The 17,659-nt window shown below is 47.2% G+C and overlaps 1 pseudogene across 1 annotated transcript; it reads right to left on the bottom strand.

Moving 5' to 3' along the window:
- Window positions 1–368: 368 nt before the first annotated feature.
- LOC308425210 (U1 small nuclear ribonucleoprotein C-like) lies at window positions 369–17,269 on the bottom strand (annotated as a pseudogene). The gene is made up of 2 exons: window positions 17,200–17,269; window positions 369–837 (listed from the first exon to the last, which is right to left on the bottom strand). The product of its transcript is annotated as a U1 small nuclear ribonucleoprotein C-like (transcript).
- Between the last annotated feature and the right edge of the window lie 390 nt (window positions 17,270–17,659).

Below are 17,659 nucleotides of genomic sequence, written 5' to 3' on the forward strand. Positions count from 1 at the left end.
GCAGTAAACCGAACATGACTGAGTTAGTGGCCAGCCCAGAGAGCTAACGCCAGCACATCTGGGGAATCACAAGCATGTGCGTCACCAGCTGCATTGTCGACCTCCATCCGGGAGATGACTGTTTTCTGTGGTTTTATATTAACCTTTAAAAAAAAAAAAAACAACTAAAAGAGCTGACAATTTTATTTTTACATTTCACAGTATAAGTGAAAGCCACACTTTTTTTGTATCACTTCTCTCTCCAGAAGCATTCTCTATTAGGAAGGGAAGTTCCTTGTCCTGCATCTAGTAAACACTCAGGCTCAGCACCAAGCTCTCCTAGTGAAACACAAGAACAACAAGATGATTAAGAGCGAGCACTTCTGCTCTTATCTGTCTGCCTGAGTCACGCCAGGCCGTGGGCATTATCATAGGACGGGCGGGAGGTCTCATCACTGGACGCCCGGGCCTCATGGGCATGTGGCCTCCCTTGGGTGGTCTCATCCCAGGAGCTGGTCCCACAGGCATCATTCCAGGAGGAGGAGGGCCCATCACTAGCATCATGGAAGGGCCTCCCAAGTAGGATGCTGGCATCATGCCAGGCCGAGGAGGACCCGGGAGACTGGGAGGAGGTGGGATCATGGCCCCTGCAGGCAGAGGAGCAGAGAAAGGAGCTGGAGGGATTGTGCCCTGTTGAAACGCAACCAGACCCTTCAATCCACCTCTGGTAATGTCTTTCACATCCTCTTTATGTGTTCTACCACTGTAGTGCGTCTTCCTCACTACGTGGATCATGGATGAGATACGTATCATGGTAGTCACAATAAAACTCAGGCGTGTTGCTCCACAGGCCGTTGGCTACCCGGGTCCATATTAATCATTTTTGTAGTGGGAAAGTACACACAACATAAAACTCATCATCTTAACTGTGTTCAGCCCTGTGGCAGCTCTGAAAATGCCGTCCCTTACCTCCTTCACTTGCACGGACACCCTATAGACTGTTGCTAGCTGTCTTTTTGTCTGTTTGTCTGCTTTCTAAAGATTTTATTTTATGCGTATGTATGAGCTTCTGTGCGTGTGCCACAGGTGTGTAGGTGTCCTCGAGAGCCAGAAAGGGTTGTTGGATTCCCTGGAACTGGAGTTACAGGTGGTTGCAAGGTGCGTGATGTGGTTGCTGAGAATTGAACTCAGGTCCTCTGGAAGAGCAAACTGTGCTTTTAACCACAGAGCCTCTGTCCAGTCCCAAGCTCTCTTCTAATACTTTTGTTATTTTGAGACAGGGTTTTCTCTATGTGGCCAGGCCATATGCACACTCACATGCACACGTACACACACACACACACAGCATTCCAGCAGTACAATCCAGGTAATTCTTTCATGAACATAAAAAAATGAGTCTAAGAAAGATACCTCTTTTAAAGTGCAGTTTCTGTTAACAGACGGTATATAAAAATGTACATGACTTTTTTTTTTCTTTTTTCTGGAGCCCAGTGCACATCCTCAGGTTTCTGAGCACCAAGGTACATCCCGAGCTCCTGGTTTTCTGGGTATTTATATGTTGGTTGGCTCGGTTAATTTATTGGATAATAGATCCGTGGATTCTTTGAGATTTGCAGTATAAAATCATGTCATCTATTAAGAATGGCATTTTTGCCAGACAGTGGTGGTACACGCCTTTAACCCCAGCACTCAGAAGGCCGAGACAGGCAGATCTCTGTGAATTCAAGGTCACCCTGGTCTACAGTGAGTCCAGGACAGCCAGGGCTACACAGAGAAACTCTGTCTCTGAAAAACCAAAACCAACCAACCAAACAAACAAACATCACCAATAAGGGGCCAGCACAGTGACTCTGCAGGCGATGGCCCTTGCTGTAGAATCTGACCTGCCTTTGATCCCGGAAACTCTGCGAGATGACCTCTGACCTCCACCTTCTAACTTTAGCCATTTCCCTTCCTCCTCAGGTTTTTCTTTTTCTTTTCGGATTATGAAAAGCGCTAGGGAGCTGCCGAAGGGCACAAACTGCTCTAGGAGAGGACCAGGGTTTGGTTCTGGGCACCCACTCTGTGGATTTCAACTAGGAAGTCTGATGTTCTCATCTCTCCCTGTGGGTATCATATCCACACAGATGGTAAACGGGCACACACATCCACATAAATAAGAAAATAATAAATATAAATATTTTTAAAGTTTTATCTGTCTGTCTGTCAGTATATCTATTTATTTTTTGATCAGGCTGGCCTTGAACTCATAGAGATCCACCTACCTCTGCCTCTCGAGTGCTGGGATTAAAGGTATACACCACCATAGCCCAGTTCCATTGCTCTCTTTCAGGATTCTGTCCCTTAAGTATGACACACACCGTGAATTTCAGCATTGAAGACTAATATCTGATGGAGAATTATGTAATGTTAGTCAGAGAAGAATACTCAAAAGCAACAGAGCTGGAGAGATGGCTCAGTGGTTAAGAGCACTGGCTGCTCTTCCAGAGGTCCTGAGTTCAACTCCCAGCAACCACATGGTGGTGCACAACCATCTGTAAAGAGATCTGGTGCCCTCTTCCGGTGTGTCTGAATAAAGCTACAGTGTACTTACATATAATAAATAAATAAATCTTAAAAAAAATAATTAAAAACAAAAAAGAGCAGCTGAGGTCTGCAATGTTTATGCAGGGTTTTTGTTTTGTTTTGTTTTGTTTTTCTTTTTTGATCTAGTTTTCTCTCATGGTTTAATTTTGAAATTCTCCAAAATGGCCCTGTTGTTTATTTTCCTTGTTGCCACTTCTGGTAAACAGAACAGTTTAATGATTATTATCAAAGGGATGTGTTTTAAGGACAGAGTGATCATACTGGATGGTCTCCTGTGTAGCCTGCCTAGTTTGGAAGTTTACAATGGAAATGTTTGGAACATCTGAACTGCTGCCTTTAGTTAAATATTGTGCTTTATCTTCTGTGAATGTACTGGCCATGTCAGCAAGAGTCAAGTAAATAGTGCAGAGGAGTGAAGGAAGGGAAGAGGGCAGGGCAGGGCAGGGGAGGGGAGGGGAGGGCAGGGGAGGGCAGGGGAGAGGGGAGAAGAGAGAACCCATTGCTCTCTCCTCTTTCCTAGGAAAGCTGTTCTCTCTAATGGAAGCAGGGGAGTGTGGGAGCCCTCTCTAGTTCTCAGTAGCACCTCCTCATGTGATCCCAGGTCTCTATGTATTCCGAAGACTTCCTTCTCCTTTCTCCCTCCTCCTCCTCTCACACCCTTCTCAGGCTCCTCTCTCCCACCTTCTCTATAAATGCTACTACAGCTCAGAGTGTGTGGGGGCCCTTTGCTGGCTTCACCCCACAAGTGTCTGCCTTCTGATAACGCCTCCTGCAGCTCAGCCTCTCCCATGAGTCCCATCCACCGCCTCACCCCAACACTTCCTCCTGCCCATAGGTTTACAGCTGGAGCATCCAGAACTTATTCTTTCTCAGTTCACCATATACACTTCCCCATCTTGTTTCTGTTCAAGCCAGACCTGGGAATCACGCTGCTGCCTATTCGTCTGTCTGTCTGTCTGCCTGTTTTGAAATAGGATCTCATTCTGTGGTCTGGGTTGGCCTTGAGCTCTGTATAATCATTTTGCTTCAGTTCACAAGTGCTAAGATTGCAGGACTGAACTACCACATCAGCTCACTTGCCTCTGAGGCTGGTCAATACTCTCTTCATATGTGTGAGTGTGTGTGTGTGGTATGTAGTGTGTGTATATGTGTGTGTGTGGTGTGTGTGTGGTGTATAGTGTGTGTATATGTGTGTGTGTGGTGTGTAATGTGTGTGTGTGTGGTGTGTGTGGTGTGTGTTTGGTGTGTGTATATGTGTAGTGTGAATGTGTGTGTGGGTGTGGTATGTGTATGTGGTGTGTGTATGTGTGTGTACATACATGCACATGTATGTATGTTTACATATGTGAGTATCTGTGTGTCTTAGTTTTCTAGTGCTATGATAAAATGCCATGGCCAAGGCACCATTTAAAGGCAAGGGTTTATTTAGGCTTATGGTTCTGAGTCCACAACGGCAGAGGGGAGGCATGGCAGCTAGATCTGAAAAGCTGGGGCTCACATCTTGAACCCCAAGCAGGAAGCAGAGTGGTACAAGGCTTTGAAAACTCCATGTTCATCCCCAGCAATATACTTCCTACAGCAAGGCCACACCCTAATAATACCACCAACTGAGACCCAGGTATTCAAATGCCTGAGAATAATGGGGGAATCTCATTCAAACACAATGTGGTGACAGTGTGTGTGTGAGTGACACACACACACACACACACAGTGTATATACCCATATATATGAACATATATATTCATTCTCTGTTGCATTACAAATGTCAGTGTCTCCACCCATCCCTTCTTGCCTCGGCTCCCACACTGTATCACCTCTGGCTCCTTGGATTCCCATAGTTCTTACTTCACTCATCCCCCATGCTGTCCCCAGGAGACCTCCAGCACTCTTGCCCTAGAGTGCAAATCTGATACTTTTTCCTTGCTTGATCAAGGGAAAACATTACAAGGCACAGTGTGTCGTTCTCCTCCACCCCCATCTTGGCACACTGCTGTCCTGTACCCAGCCACACCTACCCCGTGTCCCAGAGGCTCAGGCTTGTGTGTATTAGTCCTATTTATTGGGAATGTCATTTGCTTGTTAGCCAACTTTTTCCTTCTGGTCTTTCCAGGTCCTTCAGGTCAAACGTCACCTCCTCTCTGCCTGGTACATCTCTTCCTTTCCCCAGCTACATTTTTATTATTAATACATCCTCTGAGCATATTTGTTGGTAGAGTGAAGCCTAATCTACTGATTATAATTGTAAGGCTGTGAGAACAAGAACCGGCTTCCTGCTCTCTTTGGGTCTTTGATACCTAAGATGTTGCTCTTTGAGACAGGTCTCATGTAGCCCAGGCTGGGCTCTTTAGTGTGTAGCAAAGGATAACCTTGAATTTCTAGTCTTCTTGTCTCTGTCTCTCAAGTGCTGGGATCATAGTCTTGAGTCAAAAATGCCCAGTTTATGCAGTATTAAGGATCGAACCCAGAGCTTCTCCCAGGCTCAGTGAGAACCTACCAACTGAACTGCATCTTCAGCCTATGAGCCTCTCTTAATTGATTCTTTGGTTCCAAGCTTTGATAAGCTATGTGATCTTGGGTGACCCATTTAACTTTCTTGCGCTTTAGTAAAAACAGTAAGTCCTTTATGAAAACGAGATAAAGTAACACAGAATAATGCTGCGTAGCTTACACTCTACTTGTCAAATATAAGGACTTGCTATGTTCACTAAATGAATTATTCCTTTGATCCGAATGCTTTTACTCTATTGTTGCGGTTCTGGGATGACACCCAGGTTCTGACACAAGCTATGCATGTGCTAAGCTATCCAGAGTCTGACTGTGTGCTTTCTTGCCTTGGGACCTTCTCTGGACCATCAAACTCCATTTGCCTCCAACTCCTCTTCTCCTTACAAACCCCTTCTTGTCTCTACTGCTCTGCACACAGACTCCCCTCGGCCCCACCTTCATCTGGAGTGGGACTTTCTTTTCTTCTCCCCACCCTGCCAGAGCCCTTCCTAGAGTGTTTTCCTTGGCTCCCTCAGTCCTCACATCCACTTCTTTGTTAACCAGTACAATCTGGATCCTGCCCTCTCACTGTGTCCTCTGAGAACTCTCCTGCTGCTGCTGGTTGGTAGCTCAGGTTTGCTCATTGGATTTCTGGGACATCCTGGGGTCATTTAGCCTAAGCCACTCCCCCCTGTCTGCTTTGACTCTGCACTTGCTCGAGTCCCTTTTCTTTCCCCAACAGCTAGTTGTTCTTTTCCCATCAGTGCTGATTCAAGGTTCCACCCAAAGCCTCTTGTCTGTTCTCTGCCCTCCCAGGTGCCCTCATCCTCTCCTGAGACGACTGTTAACATGGCTCCTGCTCTGGGTTTTACTATCAACTTGACACACCTTTGCTCTTCTCAGAACAAATCTTTTTTTAAAATCTTTTTTTTTTTTTAAAGACAGGGGTGCTGGGTACAAAACTTGGGTCCTCTGCAAGAGTAACATATAACACAGGCTTTTAACCACTGAATCATCTCTCTAGTACCTCTGAGTGGAGATCTTATTGGAGAGTTATCTGGAAGATTCCACCATTGAGCTAGCCTGACTGCAGGAACAAGGCCTGCACAGATAAGCATGAATTCAAGGTAAAAGGCAAGGCAGAGCAGTTATCTGTGGTCAGCCACCTGGCACCAAAAGAGGGAGTAGAGGGTTCTTGCAGAAATCCCCCACCCAAGATAGGGCCAAGTCAGTTATTATCTAATCACCATGTCCTGGGCAGGTGGCTAAGGACCTTGCCCCCAGTTCGACCCACCACCTCATTTAAATCAACCAATTAAATCCCTGTAACCATGCATCTGCTTCTGTAAGCCTGCTCCTGCTTCCTAAAACCCTATAAGAGGGCGAGTGCCCAAGCCTGGGGTGCACAAGTCCTCCGAGAGACTGTGTGCCCACAGGTACCTATGTACTTTGATCAAATAAACTCTCATGCTGATTGCAGCCAGTGGTCTCGGCTTGGTTTTTGGGCTCGAGGGTCTCCTCTGGGGAAAAGGTCCTCTCTGAGGGTCTTACAATCTAGATCAGGGTGGCCTATATAGGCCTGTCTGTGGAGGATGCCTTGATTGTTAATTGAGGTTGAAAGACCTGTCTACTATGGGAGGCATCATTCTCTACACAGGGAGTCCTGAACCATATAAGAAAGAATGAAGAGAGATGGCAGACAGCTTATTCTCTCTTTGCATTGACTGTGGATGTGATACTTTAAGTTCCCGCCTTGAGTTTCCTGAAATAATGGAACATAACCTGCGGTTATAAGTAGAATAAATCTCTTCTTTTGTAAACTGATTGTTGTCGGAATCTTTTATCACAATTACAGAAGTGAAAGTAGAACCTTTCCAGGCCACAAGGTTAGTGGAGCTGGCATTCTGCATGTCCAGCTGCTGAGCAGCTATTTTCAGTGGCTTTGCTCCAACCTAGAAGCACCGTTTCACTGCCTTTTCCCACGCATCCACTTCCGCCCCTGCTCCCATTACTTCTGTTAACGCCCCCACCATCCTTTTGGCATCAGACACTCTTGCTGCGTTCAGTCTCCTGCCAAGTAGGTGCTCTCAGTAAAGCATCCTTGGCTGCCCAGTTTGACTTCCCACTGCCCCGCAGAGGGGCTTCATTATCTCTCTAAAGCATCTCCACAGCCCTCCACCAACAAATATGTACTGAGTGCTGGGAAATCATTGTCCTTCGTGGCTACTCCCAGGATGCTGAGAGCCAAGAAAGGGCTTTTTATCAAAGTCCACATCCAAGGGAGATAGAAAAAAGCCAGTAAGTATAGTAGGGTATACTCAGGGCCTTATACGAACTCTCCTTGGCCCCCACCACTTTCCTACTGCAACCCATGTTTCCTACAGTCCAAGGAAAGCATTTCTTAGGTCTGTGACAATTCTGCCAGTCCTCTTCCTTAGTGGGGTCCTCAACACAAAGTGCCCCAGCTGGCTTCTCTAAAGCCAATACCTATTTCTCCCTTCATCTTCCACCACAGCCCACCCTTCCTCTACCATGGCCCAACCTCCAGAGCTCTGAAGACATCTTGTTTCTGTCCCTGCACCTCTCTCTCTTCTTAGAGCTCCCACAGATGCTTGTTAGCAGCCATATTGCCTGTCTGTCCCCAGCAGATGTGACTCTTCTCTCCAATAGGGCGTCACCCTTTCATTCTCAACACAAAACCCACAACCAGCAAAGCCTCTTGTGCTAGAGGCACACAGAGTAGCCAGCCCAGCTGTTTCTTCACTAGCAACAAGAGCCCTGCCAAATGGGACGGACAGATGGCCCAGAGCTTGGCCCACCTTGGCTTGTCAAAGAATATAGACCTGAGCAAAGCCACTTTGGTAAAGGCCCTCACCAGGAGCTGGTGAGCAGTAAAGTGTGGGGCGCCAAGATCTGCGCATGCCTGTGGCGTGAACACAGAGTCCTGGGAAATATCCTGTGTCCTCTGCTGTAGATTGTCCTGAAGCTGTTTGTATTTTAATGTTAATTCCACTTCCCCAAGAAGGGCTGCCAGTTACATACTCAAGAGGTGACTTCATCTGAACCTTCCCATTTTAATTAGTTGAATAAAGCAAAGCCAGTGACTGGGCGGGGCGAGGGAGAGAGGAGAGGTCTGAGGAGGTCTGAGGAGGTCAGAGGATGAGGGGAGGTTCCCAAGGACCAGCTAGAGCCTGATGATATTGATTGGCGTTAAATAGCTATGAACATTAAGAATTTTATAGGTCTAGTATCTCATATAGAAGGGAAGTTTGTATCTTTGTCTATTTGATGCAATCTTGTTGTGTAGAGGGTTTGTGGATTTTGAATTGGATATATAAACCTGCGTGAAAAGCTATCGGCTGTAGAGTTGTGTTTGTGGGATTTTGGGGTAGAGAAACACCCTGGGACATAGGCAGAGAACAGGCGGTAGAAAACCACCAGGGAAGGGAGTAGAGCAGACAGGGTTGGGCCATGGTGGCAGTTTGGGCCCAGCGGCAGGGGTGCTCGAGGCTCCGAACTAAAACCCGGCCTGAGGAGTGAGACCTCAGGGCTGATAAAGAGATAAAGCGATTATCTTATTTAATATTTACTGCATCTGCTGCCCTGTCCATTGTCGTCTTGGTTCCTGTTTTCCACACCACCACCGATGCCCATCCCTCTGGGCTCCCGACTCGCGGTTCCACATCTGCCAAGCCAGCTGTCACCTCCAGCCTTGTAGACAGACCTACTTGCTCCTGCCTCCTTCCTTCCTTCCTTCCTTCCTTCCTTCCTTCCTTCCTTCCTTCCTTCCTTGTCTACAAACCTTGAGGCACAGAAGTGGGAGATAACTATTGGCTTTGAATTTGGGATGCACTCTTTCTACTGTGGTGAGGTGGGGGCAGTACAGGGCAGGAACCATATCCCAGACCTGAGAGAGTCTCTCAGAATGGTTTAGATGCATGCACATCCATAACCACGCTTTCTTTAACACTAATTGAGGGTTTTGGCCCCAAAGTGGTTTATTGCCTTCTGTGGCATTTCAAATGTAGGATGAAATTTCTAGTCAGGTGGAAACTCAAACCACAAAAATTGAATCAACATTTAAAAACCTACATGTTATGTTGTGGGTACGTATGGAAATGCCTAGCTCAGGATCTGACACACAGTAGGTGCCTTGGAACATATGGAAATGCCTAGCTCAGCATCTGACACATAGTAGGTGCCTTGGAACATATGGAAATGCCTAGCTCAGCATCTGACACATAGTAGGCACATTCAGTCAATGTCAGTGTTAGTCCATGCACACCTAAGACAGCATCCAACTATCAGCGTGAGAGACTCCCTCTGGGATGGAAAGAGCAGGATAGAAGTCTTCCCTTCGCCTTTCTCTGTGGGTGTGTCAGTGCTACTTGGGAGATAATGGGAAGAGCATGGTTGTTCCACATGGCTAGGTGAACAGGGTGTGGGGTTGCTGGTCAGCCATGCCTGAATTCAGCAGACACTGACCATACCACTACACTGTGCTAACATGCCACCAGGCTAAGGGATTGCTCAACTCCCCTCTGGGATGACATACATTGCGCAATTTGTCTGCTTCAAAGAACAATAGAACTTTTTCTTGGCAAACTTTCATGTCTGATCCTAACTCAGAGAGGTTGAAGCGTGTCCGTATCCTTTGGAGATGTGCATTGAACTATTTGTAGATGAAATAACATTATGTCTAAAGTGTGTGTCAACAAGGACAGAGGATGGGTGGATAGAGCGGTGACAAGAGCAGCCCCTGTTCATGGCGGCCTTATCTTAGTGATGGGTGTAACTTCATTCATACACCAGCTTCTGGGGCCTTTGTGTATGTTAGAAAATTATGTTTTAGAAATTTAATTTTTTATTTTACTTTTATCAAGCACAGATTTTCTTTCTTTCTTTTCTTTTCTTTTCTTTTCTTTTTTTTTTAGAACAGGACAGATCTGGATTTAAATTTCCTTTCTGAGGTATGGGAGCGTGATAAACTAGTCTCATGCTCATGGCCCTGGGTTTGATGCAGAGCATCACAGAAATTAAAAATCAGGACTGGTAAAGCACTCCCCTGGCAAGCACGAGGAGCTGAGTCAGTTTCACCAGTGTGCAGGAAAACACTTCCTGTGCTTGTGATCACGAGGGTGGCCAGATGGGCGGTGGGTGCAGCAGGTCCCTGGAGGCTGCTGACTGCTGTCTACACTACCTGAGAAAATTCCAGGGCCAGCTCCCTTTCATTGTCTTTGATGGGGAATGCAGAGGAGAAGGGCAAGGAGAGGAGGGATGATGGCAGAATCCACGTTGGCACTCGAGGGCTGGAGCTGTTCTTGGGCTTACAGCTTGATTGTGGAGGTGGGGGCTGCACAGGCGGAGGGGTCAGCCCGGAACACAAGACGCTGAAGTGAAATCTCTCTTGGGGTCCCGACAGTAGACACCTTTTGTTTTCTGTCTGGACATTTCCCATGAGCAGGCAGCCAGTGCTTCAGAGGCTGTTGTGGGACCTGGGCACATTTTCAGGACCCAGCTGGCAAGGCAGCCCGACCATTTTGCAAGGAAGAAAGTGGTACAGTAAGAGACTGAGCTCACAGCATCCCAGATTTTCCTCCTTTCTAGGCTTCTCCTCCCCCACTCCACCCCAGCAGGTTCTTCCCACTTCTAAAGTAGCTGAGGGGATTGTCAAAGCCAGGCCAGAAATTTGCCTTTTCTGGTGTGTGTGTGTTTCCTAAAGACTCAGCATTCAGCCCCTGCCAGATGGGAACCTGTCAGCTCAGCATGTAGATAATTATCCTTTCAGCAGTGGGAGGCCTTCCCATGACTGGAGTTCAGGCATTTGCTACAGCTGTGGCCCTAAAGCCACACCAAGCAAGCCAGAGTTCCCTAAACAGGTTGGGATGACACATTGAGAGTAGCATGAATGTAGATTAGGGTCTGTCTTAGTCAGGGTTTCTATTCCTGCACAAGCATCATGACCAAGAAGCAAGTTGGGAAGGAAAGGGTTTATTCAGCTTATACTTCCATATTACTGTTCATCCCCAAAGGAAGTCATGACTGAAACTCATGCAGGTCAGAAAGTAGGAGCTGACACAGAGGCCATGGAGGGATGTTGCTTACTGGCTTGCTTCCCCTGGCTTGCTCAGCCTGCTTTCTTATAACCCAGGTCTACCAGCCCCTGGAATGGCACCACCCACAATGGGCTGGGCCCTCCCTCCTTGATCACTAGTGGAGAAAATGCCTTAAAGCTGGATCTTATGAAGGCATTTCCTCAACTGAGGCTCCTTTCTCTGTGATAACTCCAGCTTGTGTCGAGTTGATACAAAACCAGCCAGTACAGGGTCCCACCCATGAAGTGCCGTGTAGCCTACCAGACCCACCAGAGAATGTCTTCCTAGAAGCCAGTGTGAACCAGCTCATCCTTCACCTTGCTCAAGTAGGTCATATTCTTCTAATAATACACATTAGGATGAACAGACTTTCCTCATCTGAGGGAGGGGGGAAAAATCAAATGACCTGTTGGATAACAGTGGGAGATACTGCCTCCTAAGGTAGTGAGCCTCCGATTTCTGGAGGTATGTAAGCAATGCACTGCCTTCCAGAGATACTGGAGAGACAAGACCTAGCAGGGTGAAGGTTTGCCACTTGTGTCTTTCACCTCCACCTTAATGAGATCTCAGGGGTAAACGCATGAACCAGGAGTCAGCATAGGTCCAGGGTTCAAGTCCTAGCTTCACGGGTAGCTAGCTAGATGTCCTTAGGCAAGACACAGAATGTCTTTCCTAAATCATGTTTATTTTTCTTATTGTGTATGTGTAAATATGCACACAGGCTGTGTGTGGGTGCACCTGTGGTAGTCAGAGAACAACCTTGTAGAATGGATTCTGTTCTTCTATCATGTGAGTCCTGGGGGTCAAACTCAGGTCAGCAAGTTTACCTGAGTAAACTTGTTTGTTTACCCCTGATTGTTTCATTGGCCCTATTGTATTAAATTACTTTTGAAAAGACTCTCAGGCTGTAGTCTGGCCTGGAACTCAAAGAGACTTTCCCATCTCAACTTCCTATACGCTCGGATTACAGGTCTCTACCATTACACCCTGCGATGTCTGTTGGTGGTTTTCCTTGACACGGGCTCTCGTGTAGTCCACAGTGAATTCAATATGTAGCTGAGGCTGTTCTTGAACTCCTCATTCTCCTGCCTTTACCTTCTTTGTGCTGAGCCGACAGCATGTGCTGCACCCCCCCCACTGTATACTACATGTATGTGGGTACCCACAGAGGCCAGAATCTGGCATTAGATCCCTGGGAGCTGGAGTTACAGGTTATGTGAACTGAATGCTGGCTCTCTGGAAGAACACAGTGTTGTTAACTGCTGAATCATCTCTCCAACCCTGAGCAATGTTTTCTTTCTTTCTTTTCTCCTTCTTTTAATTGTATAGTATAGCGTACACAGGGCCATTGACTCTTCCCACTGCCGACTTTAAAAAGAGGGATGGAGGCAAGCAAGATGGTGCAGTGGGAGGCTGGAGAGATGGCTCAGTGGTTAAGAGCAATGACTGTTCTTCCAGAGGTCCTGAGTTCAAATCCCAGCAACCACATGGTGGCTCATAACCATCTGTGATGAGAGCCCTCTTCTGACCTGCAGGCATACATGCGAACAGAATTTATGTATACATAAACAAACAAACAAATCTTAAAAAAAAAAAAAAAAGACTTGGGTTCAATCCCGGCGGCCCACATGTAGAAGGAGAGAGCAGACTTTTGCAAGTAATATTAGGGAAAAAAAAGGCAGGAAGCCAATGTCTACCCTGCTGACTGCCAAAGAAACCTGTGATGATCAATGAGACACTGCAACGAGGAGGTGCTACAGCAGAAAAATATGATTGTGTTTGTGCAGAATTCTGCAACGCGCATGCGCCAAACTGGAGCCGATCAGAGAAGAGGCTTCCGGTGGTTGCACCTTTCGTGGCCACGCCCTTCCCTCGCTGCCACACCCTTCCAGCAGCTGCACCGGGGCATTCCCACTCTCCTGTCTTCACGACTTGAATGAGTGGAAGTGTTTTGAGAGCTAGAAAGCTCTACAGAGGAATCCTTTGATTAAGCGTAGGGGGCAACGGCAGAAGTGGGGCGCTGCCTGTGCCAGACTGATGAGCTCAGAAAAGAGTGTGGGAGGCAAGTGACTGGTGCGACCCACCTTCACCTAGTCTTATAATTGCCACTTGTCAAATCCAAACAGCTGGGCAAAATGCAGACAAAAGATGGACGTGACCGTGGGACAGGGCTTCCTTTAGTTATCAGAGGCGAGCGGGAAAGGGAGGAATCTTGGGGGCACTGGAAGATCTGCTTTTTTTGAGGCCGACCTCACAGGGTCTGCATGGTAGCCTTTGGGTGACTGGTCTTAGGGACAGGACAAGAAGTCCCTCCATTCCCCCTCCTCTGTGTTTATTTCACAGCAGACGATTTTCCCTAGAAACTGAAAGGAGGGTCTGGGGAGGGGTTGGTCCAGTTCGGTGCTCTCTGTCTTTCTTGGTTTTGTGCACCCCTTCCTCTGACGCACACTGCCTGTGAGCCATGTATTTGGGTGCTGAGAACTTGAGATTCAATTTTTCCACCTAAGGAGAAGAGGAGCCTGTAGCCAGGCCCCACACCTTACCCTGCCCTCTCTCACCCTGAGTCCCCCAAACACACCTCAGGCAAGAAAGCATCACCTGAGACCACTGTGTCTCCTTCTTTGACCTTGAAAGAGCCTGGAGGCTTTCCAGCCTGTTTCTTCTCATTATAAAATCCATGGGGGTGGTGGGGGTGGGACTGCTCTGACAAGGAGAGGAGATGCTGGGCCCACACTCATTTATTTACCTTATCCAGTGAAGCACCTGCCACAAGCCAAGTGTCATTTAGCTACTGTGTTAGGCTAATGTTTGTTTTGTTTATTTCCTGATGCTTAGGCAACAACCCAGAGCCTCGAATGCTAGGACATTTTCTGCCACTGAGGTGCACCCCAGACTAACCTGTCTCTAGAAGGATCTGTAATGGTTAATGTAACTGAAAGAGAAAAATCAACTCAGTGTTATCTGGTTTACTAACATGACATCCTGGGTACTCAGCCTGTTCTCTTCCTTCTCCCAAAGAGAGAAGGGGGTAGGGGGGAAGGGGGAGAGTGAGAGAGAGAAGCAGTGACGGAGAACAGAGTTAGAGGACATCTCTGGAGATATACTCCAGACACAGAGATATTTTTTCATGTATAGAAGCTCACTGTTGTCCCTGTGTAGCCCAGGTTAGCCTCAAACTCATGATCGTCGGGCTTCAACCTTCTGAGTCATTGCCTTAAATATGTGTATAGGAAGGTAAGAACCTGTGGTGAGTAATTGCTCAAATGCCTCTTTCAGAATAGTGAGAACTGTCTCTGATGTCATGGAGGTGTCTTTCCTCACCCTGGGTTGGCAGGTAGTGTCTGAAAGATGTAGGTAGCCAGCTAACCCCTCCCAACACCAGAAAAATCTTCTCTACCCTGGACCAACCGATGAGTGTACTAAACTATTACCAATAAAAATGGCAGCTGGTGCTGGATGGGGTGCATGGGTTCCAGACAGAGGGGTGTTTGCCCGTCCCAGAAGCCTGGTGTAGCTGGTGCTGGCAGCCCATCATCTCCATTAAACTGATACTAAAAGTCAGACGGAGATACTGAGTCACTAGGCCCTGTAGCTTTAGAGGCAAGTGCTGGCTCTACCACCACCCTGATCTGATTTCACACATGCTCTGTGGTCCCAGGCAAGCCCCTTCATCAGGCTGCAGTCTCCCTTGTGAAAAGCCACAGGTTGGGGGATTGGAGAAGAGAGCCCTTCCGTAGGCTGGAAAAACAGTAGGTTCCAGTCTGAAAGCTCTGTGTCCTAATGGTGAGAGAAGATTCTGTCTGGAGGGCCAGAGCCTAGTGACATGGGTCAGTCAGTGGTGAGAGGGCCAGAGCCTAGCCACATGGGGTCACTCAGTGGTGAGAGGGCCAGAGCCTAGCCACATGGAGTCACCCAACTGTGGGACCTCAGTGCTCTTGAAGCTGAGGTAGAATCCACTTCCTGTCTTGGAAGCTAAGCTTTTGTGGAAGAGTTCGTGAAGCCCTTGATGGAGGAGGGCTGACAGTGCTGAGGAAGGAGAGTGAGAAGATTCCCACTCTATCACTGAGCTGGCTCTTCAGTCTCCAGTTAACAGTTTATTGATTTATGTTGTAGAATCTCAGGCAATGAGGCCTCACCTAAGGTCATATGTGTTCAGACTCCAGACTGCTTTAACGTTAAATATCTCTATATAAAGGGAATATTAACCTCATCGTCAGTTTTTCAGCAAATGCTAGGAGTCTAGCTTCTCACTTGGTGAGAAGCTTCAGACTGCCAGAGTGAGGTGTTCTTCTTTTTCCTAATGTGGTGGTTTGAATAGAAATGATCTCCATAGCTTCACGTGTGTGAATGCTCAGCTCAGAGAGTGGCACTGTTAGGAGGTGTGGCCTTGCTGGAGTGGGTGTGGCCTTGGAGTGGGTGTGGCCTTGCTGGAGTGGGTGTAGCCTTGTTGGAGTGGTGTGGCCTTGTTGGAGTAGGTGTGGCTTTGTTGGAGGAAGTGTGTCACTGTGAGGGTGGGCTTGGTCTCCTATGCCCAAACTACATCCAGGGCGGCACACAGTCTTCCAAATGACAATAATGAATTAAACCTCTGAATCTGTAAGCCAGCCCTGATTAAATGTTTTCATTTGTAAGACTTGCCGTGATCATGTTGTTTTCTCACAGCAATAAGACCCTAATTAAGACACAGATCCCTGATAATTTCTGTCTTTCTATCATGCCTCAGGCTGAGGGCTGTTGGCTTCCCTGTTACCTAGAGCTGTTCATTTTGGCTGCTCTGGGGGCGGGAGAAAGGAATGTAACTGGGATTTTCAGTCATTGCAGGCTTTGGAGAGGAGACAAAACACAAAGAGGAGTCAGCAGCTGTGAAGCCCTGGGGAAGAGACAAATCCTGGCGGAGCCCTTTGGCCTTGAGGAGGTGCTTCCTGACATTCCTTAAGAGAGTGGAGTGGAGGCCAGGGATGGCAGATAGCAGTTTATCTCTGTGAGTGAATTCAAGATGGCGACTAGGGCTGGAGACATAGCTTGATGGCAAAGCATTGACCTCTCCCCCAGGACCTCAGAAAAATAAAAATAAAAATAGAATCTAACTAGGTGGTGGTGGTCTATGCCTTTAATCTCCCAGCACTTGGGAGGCAGATCTCTGAGTTCTAGGCTAGCCTGGTCTACAGAGTGACTTCAAGAACAGCCAAGACTACACAGAGAAACACTTCAAAAAACTAACCAAACAAACAAAGAAAAGAAAATAGATAAATAAGTAAGTAAATAAATAAAATAGAGTCTAATTGGAGCAGGCCATTGAAGGAACCAAACCTGTTGTTTTGAGGATTTTCCGGCTTTTCTCAGCTTAGCTAGGCAGGACGGCTCCCACCCATTTTGGACACTCCATCAAATCACCAGGTGGTTGCAGAGGACAGACTGAAGGAGAGAGTGAAGAGTCAAACCCGAGGATCTGGGAATAGCTGATGAAATTTAAATAAATTTTAAGGAACATTTATCCGTTTAGTATGTGCACTTGCTGCAGCCCGTGTGTGATTACTTGTGTGAGAATCAGCGTTCTCCTTCCGCCATAGCGGTCCACGAATCACACTCAAGTCTTCAGGCTTGGTGGCGGGAGCCTTATGCCCGCAGAGCCATCTCACGACTCCAGGTCTGCAGTCAGACACCTCATTTCCAGGACGTTTAGTCTTGTGGAAAACAGTAGGAATTGTCTAGCTATCCTCTGGGACCTGAGATAAAAATGTCCTGTGACTATCAGAAAAAGACATATCCCCACCCCCCAGAGCATCCCGCTTTGGTTTTAGCAGCTCAGGTAAAGACTTCCTTCCAGAAGCTGAGTAGTGGGCTGGAGAGATGGCTCGGTGGTTAAGAACACTGGATGCTGTAGCAGAGGACCTGGGTTCTGTTCCCAGCATCTGTGTGACAACTCACACCATCTGTAGCTCTTCTGGCCTTTGCAGGTACCAGGCATGTACCCAGCACACAGACATACATGACACACAGGTACAACACTCATAAAATAAATAAATCTTAAAGCATCATCATCTTCATCATCACCATCATCATCATCATTGTTATCATCATCGTCATCGTTATCATCATTGTCAGCAGCAGCAGCTGCAGTCATGTCTTGCTCCTCCAGGGTCCTTCCTTCCTGTGGTCCAGTTGTTAAAGCAGACAGAGATGACAGAGAACATCGTCAAGAACATCTGTATAATTGTAGGGTTGTGTAAATGAATCGAAGATGCACAAACAGCTTCAGGAACCAAGAGTGACCACTGGAAGTCATGGCTGTGCATGTAACTGGGGATCTCCACGGGACAGAGAATAATCTTCAATTATTTTGGGGACTTCGAAGACCTAGGTTTGGGTCTTGTCTTACTAGCTGTGCGACCTTGGATGAGTCAGTTTGTCATACACTAGTATGGGTCATTTGGTTTGTGGTACACACAAGGAATAGATAAGGCTCTATTGGAGCCTCAGTTTCTTTATCTGGGAAATGGGGAAAGCAACATTT

Source organism: Micromys minutus, assembly GCF_963924665.1.
Source record: "Micromys minutus genome assembly, chromosome: 10".
NCBI classification, from domain to species: domain Eukaryota; kingdom Metazoa; phylum Chordata; class Mammalia; order Rodentia; family Muridae; genus Micromys; species Micromys minutus.